The following is a 20,856-nucleotide window of genomic DNA, read 5'->3' on the forward strand; positions in this document are numbered from 1 at the left end:
TATAAGCCCAATAATACAACTCTAAGTATGCAAGTCCTAATTTCGTTGGACAAGGGATTTAAAGATGCATGAGAGATAAGAATTTTTTTTAAAACGGGCTAAAAATCATGATAATGCTCTTTTAAACATAGTTTCATGCAAACCTAATCACAAAAAGGGTGCGTCATCAACTACTTCATCATAACAAACCAAGCAAGAGAGCAAGCAAGCAAATTTAGCACACAAACATCGTCCAAGCACAATGCTCAAGGACCCCAACAGTTACAACATACCCCACCTCCAACTTAAAATAATACATTATCCCCAATGTATTTCAAATAAAGCTCAATAAGAATAAAAACAAGGAAATAAAAAATCTCCCCTAATAACATTTCTGCACATGGGATGGAGGTAAGAGGGCTGTGTTAAATTGATCTTCTTCTTATTTAGGGTAGAGGGAAAGATCCTACAAAAGAACAACAAAAGAAGAAAGAAAAACTACAAAAGAAACCCTACAAAAAAAAAGTTAGCCCACTAGAAAGAAAGAAAAATGACAAAGGAAAAAGAGAAGCAAAGATAAAACCGAGGGCACATAGTAGAAAGAAAAGACTAGCCTCAGTTGGAATCTGGAGAGTCTGGAACCCTCAGAAGACCACTTTGGAAATCGATGCTACCGTAGTAGAGACGATTCTCCTCAGCGATGAAGTTCACCATCATTTCCATATGCCTCGCCTGACAAGCAGTTTTTTGACTCACTCTTAGTGACTCAGTGGCCACCCTGAGCGCTTCAGTGGACATCCTCAACGCCTGCTCTGCATAGGACTCCCCTACTAATGGAACATTGTTTTGATCCTGAGGTCCATGGGGAATTTCTTCTGCCGTGGGAGCCTGCTCATCCTCGTCATCGTTCTTATCAGGTTGATCTATTCCTCTCCCGCGGAAAGCAGTAACTGAAGACCTGCAGATGGGAGCACAACGCCCCATCCTCTCTTCATCCTCAAGAATCTCCACCTCGGACCTCCGGCATAGCTCCGTAATCAGGCTTGGGTGCCCCAGACTACCAATGGTGGAACAACGTCCATAATGGCGGATCGAAGCCCTAATGACTTGTCCGACATTAATGGACATCCTCTAAACAAGACAGTAAAGAAGTTTGGCCTGGTCCTTCGTGATGTCAGTGAGGCGTAAAACTGGCATCAACCGGGAACACACGAATGCATGCTAGATCTGGCCAGAGACAGACATATTTGTATTTCTGAATCTTACTGCCACTCCTCTAGACCTGGCCCACTAAACTCCTGGACTATACAAGGTCTGAATGACCTCCTCCTTTGGAAATTGACGAGAGCAGAATCCCCCGTACTCATCATTGAAGTCACGTAAATCGTAGATAACATTGATGCGGGACGATGAAAAGAGGACCCTAATACCCCTAACCAACGAGAAGTCCTAAAGGAACTCTTATCTAAGAGTACCTATGAGCAGAAGCAGATCTTTCCAATTCATTGTGACCGAATTACCGTATATACATTCAAACATACTTTTATAATACTAAAGGGATAAAGAAATCATACCAGATAAAGATTTCTTCTTCATAGCGAGTCTGAAGCCCAACCGTCTACCTCGAACAGTCACCACTCGAACAGAAGGAAACAGAGAAGACAACACCACTCAGAGCCCTCAGTATTCTTGGAGTGAGAATCCAAAGTGTGGGCTTTGTTCGGATTTGGTAGAGGGAAGGAGGAAGAGAGATCGTACACAACGATCAAGCAAGTGGGAGATGCGGTCGTCTATCACATAGACAATATGCTTGATCGTTTAGGTGAAGTATACGATTGTGTAGTAAAAATAAGCGATCGTCTAAACGATCGTGTAGGAAAAGGGTGAGTGATCGTCCAAACGATCGCGTAGGAAAAACTAAGCGATCGTCTATATGACCGTTTAGTAAATATCAGGAGCTAAACGATCACTTAGGAAAAAGGTAAACGATCGTTTAGATAATAGCACGCGATGGTGTAATCGGTATGTGATCACTCAACAATATCGTATATGTAAGCGATTGTGCAGTCCCTATCGTATAGGCACTGATTTTCTAAATGATGACACTATCTTCTTCACAATATCCACACACACCAAAATCAACACCGTCTACTATTTATAATGCACTCATCCGTTATTTAGAACGAAGAGACGCCTTCCAATTTCCTTTATAACCGTCCAATGAATGTGATCTTATCACATTCATAACTTATAAATTAAAATCATATATTAATTATAATATTTTTCCTCTACTAGATATAAATCATATTTATATCCAATTTCCTCCAAATTAATGTATCTCATACATAAAGTTAATTATATCATATTTAATTAACTCGTTCAATTATATCATATATAATCAAACTCCCTCTTGTCAACTTGAACATTTCAAATTGAGCCAAAAACTTACTCAGAACTTGTATCCAAGCTACCAAGGGGACCTTATGGACCTATGGCTCGAAGCTCTAACGGTACATGACTAGCTGACTAAACTCTTTAGTCACGATATCCACCATCCGTTAACTGCCAGGCATTCCACTAAAGACCGACAGTTGAACTCTTCTTCCCATAGATATATTTTTATGTCCATTGGATATAACCAATCATCAGTACGATGACCTTTCACATATGCTCTTAATTACAGCAGGCCAATTTACCGTTTTGCCGCTGTAATTGAATCTTCCTCCTTAAGTACCACTTATCTCTCTAATGAATAATACAACATAGTCCTACTATGTGTGAACACCTCTCGGGCCATGAGAAGGTGCGTGACGTCACATCGTTCAAGCCTTGGAATCAACCCTTAAGGGAAGCTATCTATCTACTGCCCCTGCCTTGGATAAAAATAAATTCCAATCTTGTGTATATTTCCCAGCTTCCCAAATCACATCCCCAAAATTAGGTTGAGGCGGCTTCTGCCCACTCGCACTCATTACAAATCAAAGGACCCCCCAATCGAGATTCCCAACTACACTTTAGATTGAGTCATTACTATATCATCTTATGAAAGTAAGTTACATTAATGAACAGGTTATTATACTAGACGTTAACTTCGTGTGGTCAGTCTACAAAATCTTTGTATGGACCACTCTGTATGTCCCCTATACAAATAATCAAATCAGACCATATGTACAAGTCACTGCACTTTGACCCATTTCACCTAAAGTGACGTCCATCCATAAAACTACCAATAATTTCTCCTATATCCATATATACAGACACATTTTTGTTATCACTCAAGACCCATGATCCACTTGTTATGTCACCACATACATCCTTAAGTTACAACAGTATAACCAGGGATATAATTATTGGTTGTTTAAATCTAAATGTCAAGTCAAGTAGTGAAAAATATCATTATATTACATCACCAAGTTTGTACAAATTGCATTATAAACTTACTGACACGAGACTTTGGGCACAAACCCCAACCAATTTCCACTTTCTCAAAAGTAAGTGAGAGTACAAGTAAACAGGCACAAAATAATAAACAGGTATAAAAAACCCAGTGCACAAATCTCCCACTTGCCTAATTCCAGCGTGGGCTCCTGTGATCCATTGTCTCGATTGTACTCTCAAACACTATAGTCGTGAGAGCCTTCGTAAACGAATCAGCAACGTTTTTCTCCGAGGTGATCTTCGTGACGATTATGTCACCTCGATGCACTATCATGCGGATTGACTTTAACATGGCAACGGGTGAGAAAGTCTCCTCATAGTCGACTCCCTCTACCTGGGTATAACCTTTTGCCACAAGTCGACCTTGAAGGTTTGCACCTTCCCATCAGCACCCCATTTACGCTTGTATATCCATTTACAACCTATAGGTCTTACCCCATCAGGTTGATCTACAAGATCCTATACCGAGTTGAAGTACATCGACTCCATCTCGAGATTTATGGCTTTGACCCATTCATCCCGGTCAACATCCTCCATTGCCTTTTTATAGGACAAAGGATCCTCAACGTTACCATCTATCACCATAGCTAGGATTTTCGTGAAACTCAAATAGAGATCAGGCGGGTTCGTAACCCTCCCATTACGTCGAGGTTCCCTCAACTCTTGTGGTGGAACCGACTTACCAGATGAACTATCATCAACAATTCTAGTTGATGAATCAGGTCCTTCAACAACTCTTGTTGAAATTTTAGTAGTTTCTTTAGAATGCTCACTTAACACGACTTTACTACGTGGACTATGATCCCTGATATGATCCTCCTCTAGGAATGTGGCATTCGTGAAAACAAACACCTTGTTTTCGGACAGATCATAAAAGTAACCTCCTCGTATACCTTTGGGGTAGTCTACAAAGAGGCACAATTTCGATCGTGATTCAACCTTCTTAGGGTTTACCTTAAGCACATGTGCTGGGTAACCCCATATGCGGAAGCGACTTAAACTAGCTTTATGCCCTTTCAACAGCTCCAGAGGTGTTCTTGCAACATTCTGAGAAGGAATACAGTTGAGAATGTATACTGCAGTCTCTACTGCGAAACCCCAATGCGAGTCCGGTAAGGAAGCGTAACTCATCATCGAACAAACCATGTCCAACAAGGTTCTGGAGAAATTCGTTGGCATTTAGATTGAGTTATGGCAGATTTAAACATGTCCAACAAGGTTATGGAGGGAACTTACAGGTAAAGGTCTTAGCACATACAAGTTATTTTCCACTTTAGTTGTACAAATTTCAACATCATCCTTATGAATAAACGCTTTACTCAATTTTAAAGGAATAGTGTAATTGTATTGTAACAAACACTTTACAGAAATAAGGTTCCTTTTAAGTTTAGGAACTACGAAGACATTTTTTAATATAAGAAACCTATTCTGTAAAGTAAACTGGATGTTTCTCACTGTCACAGCTGAGACGACGTGCCCGGTGCCTACTCGCAACGTCATATCACTAGCCTCCAACTGTTGCTAGAATCTAATCCTCTCTGTCTGCCTTGACCTTAGCCTTAACAGCCTTCTTTTTCCTCAGATAATGAGGACAATTCTTCTTCCAGTGTCCGTTCTGATTATAGTGGAAACATTTTCCTTTTTCAACCGGCAGTGGACGCTTCTTCTGGGCGACAGATAGCGGGTTAGCAATCGCATTCCCGTTCCCTTTACCACCCTTATTATTCTTCCCCTTTTCAGAGTTAGAAATTGAAGTTGCAGACTTTGTTCCTGAGGTTGAACCTTGATAGAAATTTTTAGAGGACGAGACAATATTTGCCTCACCTCCTTTTCCCCCTTACTTTTCAGCAAGGATTGATAAGTTTGCAACTCGTTGAGGAGAGTGGTAAGGAGTAGTCCACTTTGTTAAGAATCGTATTGCTAACAAAGTGGAGAAAGCTCTCCAACAATGAATGCATAATAATGCTAACCTAACTGCCCTTATCGATTTTAGACCCATTCACCTCCACCACGTTAAAGTGGACCATCATTTTGAACACGTGTTCATAAACAGAGGTGCCTTCCTCGGTTTTGGAGTTGAATATGTGTTTTAGAGCCTCATGCTTAAGCTGTCCAAACATTCCCCACAAGGATTCCTTGATCTCACGAGCTGAGACCATGGACTCGTGTTTCTTGGCCAACACGTCACTAAGATTGGCCAGAATATGCTTCGGGCCTTCTCGTTTGCCCGTGTCCAACGTTCGTACGCCGCCCAAACATTTCGAGTAGCGTCCTAAGGTGGAATAGGAGGACATTCCTCCATAAGGACAAACTTGAGATCCTCGATGATGAGTATCGTCGTGAGCATATGATTCAAACTTGAATAATCTAGGCCATTCAGTTTTTCGACGCTTAGTAAATTGATAGTGGCTGAAGCCATTAAAAACCATTGCTAAAAAGAACAAATAACCTTTTATAAGACTTTGCAAAAACCCCATTTTAATTAACCAATTAACTTTTAGCAAAACAGATTCCAAGTACCCTAAGTGAAAAGACTTCTATTTTGCAATGATGCCTTAGTGAGGCAGGACAAATGTCACTGGTGGGGTGATCGGATTTCCCTTCACAAGGATGAGACATTCTCAACCATAAGACATAACCAACTCTTGGAACTAAACCTAATAGTCACTATTTATTTGGACCAGAATAGTTAGCCCTTAACAATCCTGTATAAGTATAACCCCTCGTTTTTTGCGCCAGAGTCCCGCCCTAATGCGACTGTAAGGAAAAAGATAGATTAGGACAAGAGACTAACTAACCTTATCCTCTTACAGGAGATCAAATAAATAAACGCGCAAAATAACCATCCTATAGGGGGGACACACCCAGGGTGCCACGAGGCGAAGCGCAGAAACTTTATTCAATCAAACGAAGGAGACCGAAGGATATGTTGTCGCACTTCTCGCTCCCACTTACTATGAATACTCTTTCCATCCACCTTGATATTGACCTACCCAAACACCATCCGTTGAAGGGGCACGCCAAAGGTGCCTCGAGGCCAAGGGTAGATCTCACAGTTTGGACTATGAGGGAGAAACACGAGAGGTGGAAATGAAGCATCAAATGCCCCAATAACCTGTCCCTGAATGTTCTACTTAAGGGTTTGTTAACCTAGACAATCTGGCTACTGATTATGATCAAAGTCATTTATAAAGTTTGCTCAAAAACAACTTTTCCTACTCTAGTCAATATTGGCATAGAATTCCCTAACTAGTGGGACAATCGCCTCGCTAGAATGACGAACCAAAGACTCCCACCCTCTCTCCTGAATCTCATTAGTGATGTGTTGATAGTAATTAGTCTCTAGGATTAAGGCTATCCCTAGGACAAGTTTCCTATAAGACACTACATAATGGTATCTATCTAGGGCCTCTTGAGAACTAAACCTAGAATGCTAAAAAAATGGATCACGGTTTTATTCAGCCCCACTAGAACTGGCCTTAGTTCTCTCTACTCTCCTAGGACCCATTCAAAAGATTTTCAAAAATGGTAAACACACAAAATTTGGTATCCTAGACACTCTCACAACTCCTCTTCTCAAATCCAACTCACAAATCATCTCGACTCTCAACACTTAACCAAAATTCAACCTACACGCAGAAAAATCCCAATAATTCATATACATATTCAATATCCACAATATCCAAATCATCTAACATACAAAATCAAGCAAGGATCTATGTAAAATAAATATCCTGCCATTCACCAACAATATGCAATAACAAGCAAGAAATGGGAAAAAAAACTTACCCTCGAAGTGGACAAATCCGAAGAAACCAAGATCTTGCTAGATTTCCAAGTTCTGAGAAAAATCCACAAAAATGGCTATAGATCTAAAGAAAATCGTGGGGACAAGATTGAAGGGAAAAACGTGTTTAGGGAGCATAATGATGAAGAAGTAGAGAGAAAACAAGGGTGGGGAGCTCAGAGTTGAAAGGAAAATGCAAAAGAATGTGGAGCGGCACGGAGCTGAACAGCGTTATAACGTTGTTCTGCCTCGCAATTTTGTAATGCTGTGCCATAATTTTTATTTTTTTCAAAAAAAAATCTATCTTAAAAAAAAAGAGAAGGAAAGAAAAATAAATGAAAACAAAAATCTAAAAAAAAAATCTAACCTAGTAGTAAGAAAAAAAAATTAAAACCTGGTTGCCTCAAGGAAATGCAAATTTTTAACGTCGGTTGCTCAATGCAACCTGTCTCTTATCAAGGCACAAAGAAATTCTTGTATTTCTTGGTCCTTTCTTGGATAAGTCAATATAGCTCAGTAAGGCTATAAGGCTTCTCATCTTTTGAAGAAAACCAGACAGGTTGAATTTGGATTTTTATAATATGGAAAAAAAAGTAAAAAGAAAGAATCGAAAGACTCGAGTGACCCAAAAGAGTCGAAACAAATAAAAGACTCAACAGACTCGTAAGGATTAGGGGAACAAAACTCGAATATATACGAAATACCATGAGTCAGAATAGGGCGAGGTCTTTTACCTCTAACTCTACACTTGGATCTCGTCAGATTTAGGATCTAAATTCTTCTTAATCTCACAAACTAGCAAGCATGGAGTGACGTCCTCATCGTCACTAGAGTAGTAGCACTCCGCAAGGAACTCAACCTCCGAGGTACAGACGATGAATTTCTCTGGTGTGTTTTCATTCTCTACGTGACCTCAGTTAGCAGGGCAACATGGGTGATCAATCCTTCCAGCCAAACTTGAAGATCCTGCTGAGACTGAAGAGCAGTATTAGCAAGTTCAGAAATTGAAAACTCTAAAATCATACTTGGGCACGAATCTCTAGGAAGTGGTTCTCACTCCTCCACCATGTCGACGTGGACTACCTCTATAAGAATGTAATAACATACAGCGAAAGTAACTAGGATCAATTAAGCATTCAAATTCATTAATTTTGGCAGAAACTAAAGCATGCTCATCTAATAAAAGAGGGTTTGTAGTCATACCTTTGTAGAACTCTACAAGATCTTGATGAACATCAGTTGTTTCCTCGAAAGATCAATGTGAACCACCTCAAGATCTTCCCCACTATCCTCTTGGAGCTTTAGAATGAGTTGTGGGACTCAAGAACAACTTGAAGCAACAGAAAACTAGAGAGAAGCTCACTCGAAGAACTCTTCTTTAGCTCGAAATTTTCTCTAAAATTTCTAATGGAATGCATGCCTCAAATTTACTCTAATCTTCTTTATTTATTGTAGGTGAACATGCAAAGAAGAATGCTGCATGACTTGTAGCTCATGCTTGGAGTAAATGAAGATGAGGAAATGAGGTTTGTGTGAGCATGAAGAAGATGGGTAATGGAAAAACTTAATTTTCCATTTTGTGCATGAATTTCAACTTTCCAATTTTTCTAATATCAAAACCGATTTCAAAATTCAGTTTTGATTTTAAAACTGAAAACATTATTAATTTTCTAATAAAATTAATAAATAATTATTTACATAATTTTAATTAATTTAATATCAAATATTAAATTAATTTTTGTACAAAACCATCTTCATATATTTAAATCATATTTAAATATATATTCTCCTTTTCTATTTAATTTTAATTTGAACATTTCAAATTAATTTCTCAACCTACTCTAAAGATTATCCATTTACGAGCTAGTAGAGGGACCTTACGGACCTACAGATCATGGGCTCCAACGATCCGAGATTAATCGACTAAACTCATTAGACCGATTTAACCCCCATTTGTTAACTAATGAGTCACTCCACTATAGCCCATAGTTGAACTTCCCCTACTGTAGATATATTATGTCCACTTTATATAACCATAATCAGTAAGTCGATCCTTCACAGGTTGTTCGTAACCACAGTTGGGTCAAGATAACCGTTTTACTCCAGTGAATACATTTTGTTCCTTAAGTTCCCATCTAATGAACAATTCTGATTCATAAAACCTATGAATCAAGTCATTTGTCTATCATGAGAAGGGGGGCCCCGATTGTTCAAGACCTAGAATCAATACTTAAGAGAACAACCTATTTGCTAACACTAAATTAGGTAGAAGCGAATTCTATCTTGCAGGGCTATGTCCCCACCTATTCATCCAGTTTTATTCCCAAAATGGGAGGCTTATTGAGCAGTGTTGTTAGACTACTCTCACCGTTTGAAGATCAAATGATAATCCTAAATAAACAGGAGTTCATAGCTAGCTCAGGATTAAGATTGAGTTAATCTAGGTTATTTAGTAAATGAAATAGTCAGTTTTAACAGTAAACAGTCGTTATAAAGAAAAGTGACTATTTTCGTGGTCCAGTCTATATCCAAACTCATTGCATAGGATGCCCCCATTCATAAGTCTCAACATAAACGATCTGTGGATCACATCGTTTGTAGCATTTTAAAACTTCTTGTAACAACTACAAGATGGGTCGCATCCAATAGTGTTACCAAGATGAGATACCAAATCTCATCCATATATTTATTAGACCATTTAGGCTATATACTGTTAACTTGATCCTATTTATGTCTCAACATAAAGTTACAGTATTCAGACTATGCTATGGATATGTTTATTGGATTTTCATAATAGAATGCAAAATCAACAATTTATTATTATTGATAAATAGAATGTTTAACACGAACAGCAAGTTCTAGGACATTCCCAACAACCTCATGCCTCTAGGCCTCTAGAAAATAAAAGGAATGGCCTGGCAACAACTCGTCCAGCCTCCCAACTGAAGTTGTAGACTGAGCAACAAGGTCACTCAAACTTTGCAAGCCAGTCCTACCCTCGACCTCAGGGCGAAGACTCTTCTGCTGGATGCGCTCGAACTCTTGCTGCCTACAGAGGTTGTCCTACTCAAACTTAAAAGCTCTGTCAACAAGGTCCATAACCAACGCCTCTAAAGACTTACCTGATCCTGAAGACTGAGCATGAGTCGACTGGTGTGGTGCTGTGAGATCTTAGCCGCCAAAGCTCTGTTGCCATCCTGAGTATCCATGGTCAAAGGACTCCCCTCGAATAGGCAACTCCCACACACCTATACTTGTTGCGATCTCCTTTTCACCAAGTGGCCAACCAAGGAAGTCAACTCGGCAAGCTCGTGGTGAATGCCACTTACCTCGTCATCAAAATTTAAAACTTGGCTTTCAGATATTCGTGATTGATTCAAAAATTCTCTCATGCTTAACTGACACAAGAAGAAAACAGATCAATGCAAAAGAAACCTTAACAAAAAAACTAACTAAGAAGAACTAATTGGCCTCACCACAACGGCGCTAATTTGGTAGGGTTGAGTTTATTGTCGCACGTAAACCCTCACTACAAAATTAATATTTATAAATTACCGAACTAATTACTTATACTAATTGGTAGTACAAGCAGCAAGTCCAGGGTCGAACCTCAGGGAAGTGCGGAAGATTAGTTCATCAAAGCTTGTTTTCAGTTAAAGAGATATGGGGGGGGGGTTGGTGTAGATTGATAAAGAAAATTGCATAAAATAAAGTGCAAGAAATGTAAAGATAGAAGCACAATTAATTGAGATGTCTTAGCTTAGAGGAATGGATTCACCCAATTTAATTTAGATCATTGAACCAATTTATGACTTAAACTTCTTATTTATGCTTAGCCCAATTGTTTGGAATCCCAACCAATGATCCTAATTATCTAATTAATCAAAATACACAGAAAACGAATCTATTCCATAAAAATTAACAAATCACATTAAATTCTAGAAATTATATTAAGACGAGTGTTTAACTTCCAACGTCTAATTAAACAATTATTATAGTTTTTCTCTAGGTTGATAGGAGCAGTCCTTTTTATCTAACGATCTATTGCTTCCATTGGGATTAACTTATAAATATGTGACAAATGTTACAAGTTAATAAAAAAGCGTTAGAATCACACAACAAAATTATTGGGCGTCAATCAACAATTAAAATCATGCAATTCATAAATGTAAATTCGGATTAAAACCCATAGAAAAATTTGTATACAACAATAAATCAAAATCTCAAGAAATTACATCGTGTTCCTTTGAATCCCTAAACTAAGAAACAAAAACCCCCATGAAGGATGAGAAGCTACAATCCGACATCTACTCGATAAATTACTAAAGAAACGCCCAAAATATAAAGTGGAAGAGAGAAGAGATGGGAAATTCGGCTGGAGGCCGAAGGTGGGCGTCTTAATCTGACCTAAAGCGAAGAGGCATATATATAGGAGTTGGTCGCAGTGTCGCAACGCTGCAAGTAGCATTGCAACGATACCCTACCTTGTGTGCACGTCTGTCATGATGTTCGTAGCATTTTAACGCTACATTTAGCGTTGCAACACTGGCCTGTTTTGACCAAAATAGGTAGTTACTGCCTTATAGTATTGCACAACACTCTGTCTGGGGGTATTTTCGTCCGTTCACGTTCCTTCGAAGTCCAGTTGCTCAAATTAGCTTCTAATTTCTCCAAATTAAACCCAAATAGCTCGTAACCATTGATTCTACCTCCAAGATGCTCAATACCTACAAAATCATCAAATAAACACATTAAACGTAGTAACGACCTAGAATTAAGAAGTGGAAAATAGCACATTTTTGTGCTATCAACGCTACCTTGTGAGTATAAATACTTTTTCTTTCATTTTTGCAAAGGGAGAAGAACGATTCCATTGGACGCTGGGATTTCTCTCTGTATCATTTCGTCTCTTTGGTAATTTTGTTTCCCATTAGGTTATATTTTGACTTATTTTTGAATTGTAAGCAACATTTTGTAATACTTCATAAATTTGTCTATGGATTTGTGAAGTAATCATTGAATCTTGATTCTATTTTAAGAGTTTTTTCAATTCTTTTTTAGTTTTCTACTTTTCTTTATCATTTACAATCTGATTTGAGCATTCTTGAATCAGTTTTTAATTCTTGAAACATGTTGAATGATCTATATCTTGAACATGTTTAGCCTAGATGTTTGGTTTTGTCACAATCATGATTGAATGTGTTGCTTTCAATGTGTTCGATAGAATGTCTAGCCAAGATCTACAAGAGGAAATAGTAATTGTGTGTTTGATTGTTATCTTAGGATGCACTAATTGCTAGATTTGAAGAAAATCAGTTAATTGAGTAAGTTATCTTAACAATTAATCGGCACAATTGAATCCTAGAACTTAATGCATGTGCTTTCTATTCTATATGGCCGCTATTGAATCCAATAAAGGTAGAAGCATGTAGATTGATTAGGGTTAGGCCTATCCAACCTTAGTCAATAATTAGGACGCTCTCTTGAATAGGTTATTGTTAGTTGTTCGCCTTTGTAGAAGCTAGCTTAATATAGTTAAGTAAGTAGTTGCGAGCTTAATCCGATTGTGAATTTAATTTGTAGAATTTGATGATAGGAATTGCATTGAACGTCTAACTTGAATTAGAAGCAATATTGTTCTGTATTTGTTTACATTTATCCATTTTCTCTTGATTTTTACCATGTTTCTAGTTTCATAAAAACCCCCCGTTTTGTAGCTTTTATAGTCAAACTTAGTTAAGGAAATATTAAACAAGTTTTCCCTGTAGAGCGACCTCTTACTTCCAATTTAACTATGAGTTAATTTAGGCTATTGTTTTACCTTTATAAATATTGTTTGTTTCGGGTTAGGTAGAACCAACCACACCTACTTAACACTGAACAAAATGGCACCGCTGTTGGGGATATGGCTAACCATATAATATTTTTCTTAGCTAAATTTGACTAGCAAGCTTTAAAACACCAAAAATATTTTCTTCTTTTTGTGTCTAATTATTTTAATATGGCGCATATGAACATTTACTACGTGCTTCAAGCGAAGTATGTGGGCCATCAGAGAGCACAAGAGATATGAGTTTCGCGTGGTTCTGAACGTGAATACTACCCTACTTAGGAGAAGCCCAACCGAACGCTATCATCGATGTCGTCTCCTTCTACCAATATAGGTAATTATTAAAAAAGTTTAATTGATGAAATTTCTAACTGCTCTTGTGAATTTGTGCAGGAACGTTCTTATCTTTCTCAAGAACCATCGAGTTTCCAGCATGATAGCTTTTATTCCGGACATGAAGTTAGAGTCAACATTCAGAATCCATGTGACCTAGCTTCCTAGATTACTAATTCAGTTAGGAGAGTCGAGGAGTCTTGAGAAGATACATTGTCTGAGAATACTGAGTTAAGCGGTGAAGGGATTCACATCGATAATCCTATTGAGCCATCGGTTCTTCGAAATTCCTATCAAGGTAAGACGTTGGATTAGTAATATGTGAACTTGCTAATAGCCTTTCTGATTGTGAGCAAGATTCAATTGAGTTTCACCTGGATACTCAAGCCTCCGTGCCGGTTGAGGTCCATCAAACCCCTGAGCTTGCACACTCCATGCTGACATTAGAGAACCATTCGGAGCTTCCCGTCATCAATGGCATTAAAGCTGATCTAATTGAGGAGTTTCCCTGGATCGACAATGAAGATGACGTTTATCCCATGCCAAGTTTAGAACAAGTAAGTAAGGATAAGTATGAGCCCGCACCGCACCTCAAGGATTCTCAGGTAAAACAGTTAGAGGCTTCCAAGCCTAGAACCATACTTTGTCCTGGTATTTCTTGCATCTTTGATTGTTGCTCGTATTTTCCTTTTGAGTCGAAGACTGTTATTAAGTATTTTCTTTCTTTTGACTCATTTGGGTCACTTAAGTCCTTTAATTCTTTCTTTTTCTCTTTTTTACCAGATATTAAAAAACCCAAATTCGACCTATCTGGTTCTCATCAAAAGGTGAGTTCTCTTATAGCCCTTCCAGGCTATATAGATTAATCTAAGAGAGGACTGGAGAAGTATGAAAATTTTTACATACCCTGAAAAGAGTAAAAAAATTTTATATACCCTGAAAAGAGTAAAAGACGAGTTGCGTTGAGCAATCGACGTTAAAAATTTGTTCTTCCTGAAGGTAGTGAGACATAAAAAATAAAACATGTTTTCTTTTAGTTTTAGATTCAAATTTTTAGAATTTAGTCTTAATTGTTGATTTGATTTTTAATTCTTTGTTCTTAATAAAGCTAGGTTAGTCTTGTTTCTATTGAAAAAATAATAATAATTAGAGCATAGCATCACAACGTTGTCTAAGTAGCATCGCGACACTGCGAGACAGAAACTCGATTTAGACACAGTTTCTGCGATTTTAAGGATACCCATTTCAATTATCCCTTCTTCAAAAACCATTTTTATCTCAAATTTTCACCTACCTCCCATCGATTTTCATCCCCAAACTCAAATCCAAGCAACTTTTCTTCCAAATCTCTCGATTTTTCTCATCTTTCAAGGATTTCCACGAATTTTTTGGGTTTTTCACCCAAAAACCCATTTTAGGGCTTTTTCTCTTCCTCTCAAGCAAAGGCCTTATCTCAAACCAAGGTAATGCATTCTCTTTTATTTGAATTTATTAATGAATATATGTTTTTCTTGATGGATGCATGATTTGCTTGGAAGAAATGATTTTGTGATTGATTTTGTTGAATCTTGAATAGTTAGAAATAAAATGCTTGAGATTTTTTTTTTGCAAGTTTCTAAATTGAATAATTGTGTGTGATTTTCTTGATTGAGAATTCTACTAGAAGAGTGAATTAGGATTCCCTTAGGTTTAACCCCTAATTTTGTGAGCTTTTCTTAGAAAATTTTTCACGGGTTCTAAGCCTACAAAGGGAAAGAATATTGCCAGTTCCAGTAGTAGGGATTCTTCTCCATAACCCGAGTTTAATAACCCTAGGTTTGCTTCTGAAGGGGCTGAGAGCAGGTACCATTAAGTGATACCTCTTAGGAACCTAGTACCAGAAAGAGCTTTAACCTTAGAGCCAAATTTCAATCATCAAATCACTTCCGAAATATGGGAGAGAGGATGGGAAACTTTAGTAGCCAATCCTGGTGAGGTTGTTATTCCTTTAGTGAGAGAGTTTTACACTAACATTGACCTTGATTGAGATGTCTCATTAGTGAGAGGTGTTAGAGTCTCTTTCTCTTCCTCTAGAATTAATGAAGCCTTCAGTCTAACTCAAATCGGTGACGAGTATGGACGATTTCTATCTCAGTCGTTAAATGAACAAGAGATTATGGAAGTCCTGTGTGGGCAAGGAGCTCAATGGACACGTACTAGCGGGATTGTAGTTAGGTTTAGATCTATGGATATGTCTATAGTAGGTCAAATCTAGCATGCTTTCGTATATTCCAGATTGATGCATGTACTCAAACTGACCGATGTGACAGAGATAGAGCTAAACTTCTTTATTGTCTCATTTAGGATATGCCCATTTACATAAGGAGGGTTATTCGCGCTTTCATCCGACGACGTGGACGGTGTTCTACAATGGGTAGCCTTGGACACCCTAGCCTTATAACTTTGTTGTGTCATAGTTCTAGTGTAAAAATACCCAAGGAGCGTATCTGGCGTAAAGCTCCAATTTATAAAACATCCATCTCAGCTTTTCGGGGCCGTGGAGTTGAGGAACTCCACGAACAAGGAGAAGAAGAGTTAGGTGAGGAAGGTAAACATTTTAGAGAGGAACCACTTAAAGTAGAACTTCTTGATCATCCCCATGAGCAACCCGAGAGTCGTGATAAATTAGGTGAGCAAGCCCTTAGAACAGCTACTGAAGCCTTAAGGGTGAACCGCGAGACTGCTCACCGTGTTAGGCGTATGCAGAGAACTATTGATTTCATGTGCGAAAGAGTCCATCTCTACTACGCCAACATAGTTTTTCAGTTTGACGTCCAGTGAGAGCCTGACTTACCTAACTCGGGCTGACCATCGACAATATCTTTTCTCAGTATCTTCCTTCATTTTGCCTTATTTTCCTATTTTTCATTTTTTTTTTCATTTTTTTCTCATTTTCTTGCTTTCTAGGATTAGAAAATTTTATACTAACTTTCTTCTTTTTCTTGTAGCTTTTCCTTTATTTTTCTTTCCTTTCTTTTCTCATTTTGTAGGAGCAACAAAATGAAAGAAAAAGAAAAACTTGATGCAGGAAAAGAATTTTAAAAAAAAATCTATCACCACCCATACATGAAATCAGGGGAGTTTTTTCTTCCCTTTCTTTTTGTCTTCTTGCTCATATCTTCATTATAAACATTGAGGACAATATTTAATTTTTAAGTTGGGGGTGGAGTACATTGCATATTCTTAATATTTTATTAGGGTTATAATAATGAAGAAAAATGATCCTTACAAATATATATATATATATTATTTTTTTTTTTGCTCTATGATCTTTGCATGTCTGAAACCCTTGAGCACCTGAGCTTGGGTTATGTGGATTTTATGATCTTGCTTAAATACATCTTGATTAGGCTCTTATACATTTCTATGACATAATTTTTTTTATTCTCTGAAAGAACACAACATCATGATCTTGGTATTTTTCCTTTGAATGACTCATTTTTGCTTTAATTCGTGATTCATTCAAAGCATGTTCATTCATTCAAGAATCACATTCACTTTGTTTGCATGTCCATATGTTTTTCTCAATCTTTTGATTTTTATCAATGAACTTTGATGACACATTCTCTCACCCAAACTCAATTTTTCAAAAGAAACTTCCTTTTCCTTTTAACTTCATAAAAAAAATCAAATACTTAGTCTTTAGATTTATTTAAAATCCTAAAACTCTTGTTTTAGAGACAAGTCTAGAAAAAGAGGTAAAAATAAAATAAAAATGAAAAATTTGCTAGCACATAAAAAAAATAATAATAAAAGAAGGCTGCCTATTTATCTTAATTTTCACTAATGTGTGTGTACATGGATAGGGGTGAAAAGAGCTACCTCCATCGTATTAGTTAGGGCCCACGAGAAAAAAGCGATAGGTTCCTTGTGTGTGAGGATGAAAGCTATCCCTCTAGGTAAAAGAAATGTCAATTACATTTTGTGTGCTTGAGTTTAAAAAGGCACCCTTGTCCTAGAATTGTCTCTCTTTTTTGGAAGTTAGGTATACTTTAGATCGATAACCGAGACAGTGTAGGGGAAGAAGAATTGAGAGTAGGATATCACCTTTCTACTAGTTTTAGCCTTTAAATAAACTAAACCTGAGTAGTCTTTTCTTTTATGACTTTACAAGAGAAAGATGTTTTCTTTTCAAAAATAGGATTCAAATATTTGTTAGAAAAATTTTAAAAGTCTAAATGCCCATTTGTATCATTTGCTTGCTTGATTGTTGAAAAGAGAGATATGAATCAAATTTTTGTGTAACAATATGAACATATAAACATTTTTTTAATGACTTTTCTGAATGAATGCACAATGAATATTCATGTTTTTTTTATTGATTGTATGCATATTTCTAATTCTTACTTGCTTGGGACGACCAAGAGTTAAGTTGGGGGTGTTTTGTTAGGTCTTTAAAATATATATTTTTCCTATGTTAATTCCCTCAAAATTTTGTTGATTATTTGTTTTAATGCTCATTTTGTAGGTAAAACGGTCCGGGGAGAGATTAGGAGTCATTCCGAGAAATTAGGGCTAAAAGGATTAAAAAAAATGACCAAGAAATTCAACAAAGTTGAATAAAATCAGAGAAATTACCAAAATGCCATCAAGACCCAGTGTCACAACCTTAGGAGAAGTGTCGAGCAATGCTCCCCACAGCGTTGCAACGGTCTGAATTTTTACGTGATTGTCCGCGCGAACGCGCACCTTGCGCAACTCAGTATCAAGGGCAACATCATGCCTCAAGCTCAACGCTTCTTAGCTTTTTTGTGATTTAGCATTGCAACACTAGCCTCGGCATCGCGACGCTGCCCTACAAGTATAAATACTTTTTCTTTCATTTTTGCAAAGGGAGAAGCACGATTCCAATGGAGGCTGGGATTTCTCTCTGTATCATTTCATCTCTTTGGTAATTTTGTTTCCCACTTAGGTTAGATTTTGATTTCTTTTTTAATTGCAAGCAACATTTTGTAATTTTTCATGAATTTGTCTTTGAATTTGTGAAGTAATCATTTTTCTTGTTTCTATTTCAAGACTACTTGCAATTCTTTTTAGTTTTCTACTTTTCTTTATCATTTGCAATCTGATTTGAGCATTCTTGAATATGTTTTTAATTCTTGAAGCATGTTGAATGATCTATATCACAAACATGTTTATCCTAGATGTTTGGCTTTGTTACAATCATTATTGAATACGTTACTTTCAATGTGTTCGGTAGAAAGTCTAGCCAAGATCTACAAGAGGTAATAGTAATTGTGTGTTTGATGGTTATCCTAGGATGCATTAATTACTATATTTGAAGAAAATTTGGTTAATTGAGTAAGCTATCTTAACAATTAATCGGTGCAATTGAATCCTAGAACTTAATACACGTGCTTTCTATTCTATATGGCTGTTACTAAACCCAATAGAGGTAGAAGCATGTAGATTGATTAGGTTTAGGCCTATCCAACCTTAGTCAATGATGAGGACGCTCTCTTGACTAGGTTATTGCTAGTTGTCCGCCTTTGTAGAAGCTAGCTTAATCGAGTTAAGTAGGTAGTTGCGAGCTTAATCCGATTGTGAATTTAATTTGTAGAATTCGATGATAAGAATTGCACTGAACGTCTAACTTGAATTAGAAGCAAGATTATTCTATATTTGTTTACATTTATCCATTGTCTCTTAATTTTTAGCATGTTTCTAGTTTCATCTAAACCCCCATTTTATAGCTTTTATAGTCAAACTTAGTTAAGAAAAAAGATTAAACAAGTTTTCCCTGTGGATCGTCCTCTTACTTCCACTTTAACTACGAGTTAGTTTAGGCTATTGTTTGAGCTTTATAAATATTGTTTGTTTTAGCTTAGGTACATCTAACGACACCTAGTTCCAACAAATTGCTCCTCCAACGATCTTGATCACAAACGATTTCTTGAACAATCTCGAACACTACTACAAGTCGAAAGTAACCTCGTTATTCTCTAAGATTTCAATAGAGGGATAGGTGGTATCCAATTATTGGGAGAGGGAGAGAAGAAAAGGATTTTGGAAAGTAGAGATGATTCTCTTTGTGGCTTAAGAAAAATTTTGCACAATAACACTTGTATGTTGTGTATTGTCAATTTTTGTGTCAGTATCTCCTAAAAATTCCATAGGGAGGTCTTTATATAGAAAAGGGCCAAACCATTTTCCTAATCTCTTTCCTATTTCATTTTTCCATAATTAATTAATCAAATAATACTTATTTAATTATTAGCACAATTAAATAACACTTGTTTAATTTAATTTGTACATGAATTAAACAACTATTTATACATCAAATCTAATTTAATGTATACATATTTATCATAAACTTTTATATATATGTTTATGTGCAATACCTTTATATTAATATGTTTATGTGCAATACCTTTTATACTATTTATACATATGTTTATGTGCAATACGTTTTATACTATTTATACATATGTTTATGTGCAATACCTTTCTATTAATTAATTCTTTGTGAATCTAATTCACTTAAATTAATTAATTGAATCTTATTCATGAAGGGATTGATTCTCAAGCGAAAGTGTGAGATCATTTTGCAATTTTGCTTTCGATTTTACATTAAAAAAATACAATATAAAAATAATAACATCATGGATAAATAATCAAGATTAGCATGCATTTAAGAGAAGAAAATAGGTAAAAGTTAAAACTTACCTTTGTAGATTCCCAGATTCTTCATGATTCCCACTGCGTCTTCTCCAGAACCTATTCAATGATCAAGGGACACCACCATAAGTGAAACCTCGTTATTCTCTAGGATCCTAAGAATTAGATATGTGGTCTCCATGACTTGGAAGAGGAAGAAGATGTAGTAGAGAAAAGAAGAGAGATTTTGAGAGAAGTAGTAGGAGACTAGGATTCAGAATTTCCAATTCAACTATATCACAAACATGGGCCACGAATACCTATTTATAGAGAAGAGAGGTAACCCCCTTCTCTTAGTCTTTCCTATGCCTACTCTAGTTCTAATTTAATTAAATAACTTTTACTTAATTAATTAGTCCAATAATTAAATAACCGTATATATTAAATCCAATTTAATGTATATAATTAATTAATACATAAATAAACATCACATGTTTATTTATCTCTAGTTCTCAAAAATTAATTAATTAATTAATTAACCATTAATTGATCAATTAAGCGACTATATTAAATCATATTTAATATAGAATTAATCAACATATAATTATCACATATTTATATGTATACATCTATTTAATATTTTAGTCTTATTCAAATGTTTTTCTCTCTTAATTATAGATCACATCTATAATTAATCATATTATATTAATCTAATTACTATGCAATTGATTTGAACAATTCAAATCAGTCCTTTTATATATCATTCAGTAAGCTAACAAAGAGACTTATGAACCTACAAATTAGAAGCTTCAATAAGATTAATTAATTAAACTCTTTAATTAAATTAATCAAT

Source organism: Benincasa hispida, chromosome 1, assembly GCF_009727055.1.
Source record: "Benincasa hispida cultivar B227 chromosome 1, ASM972705v1, whole genome shotgun sequence".
In the NCBI taxonomy this organism is placed as follows: Eukaryota; Viridiplantae; Streptophyta; class Magnoliopsida; order Cucurbitales; family Cucurbitaceae; genus Benincasa; species Benincasa hispida.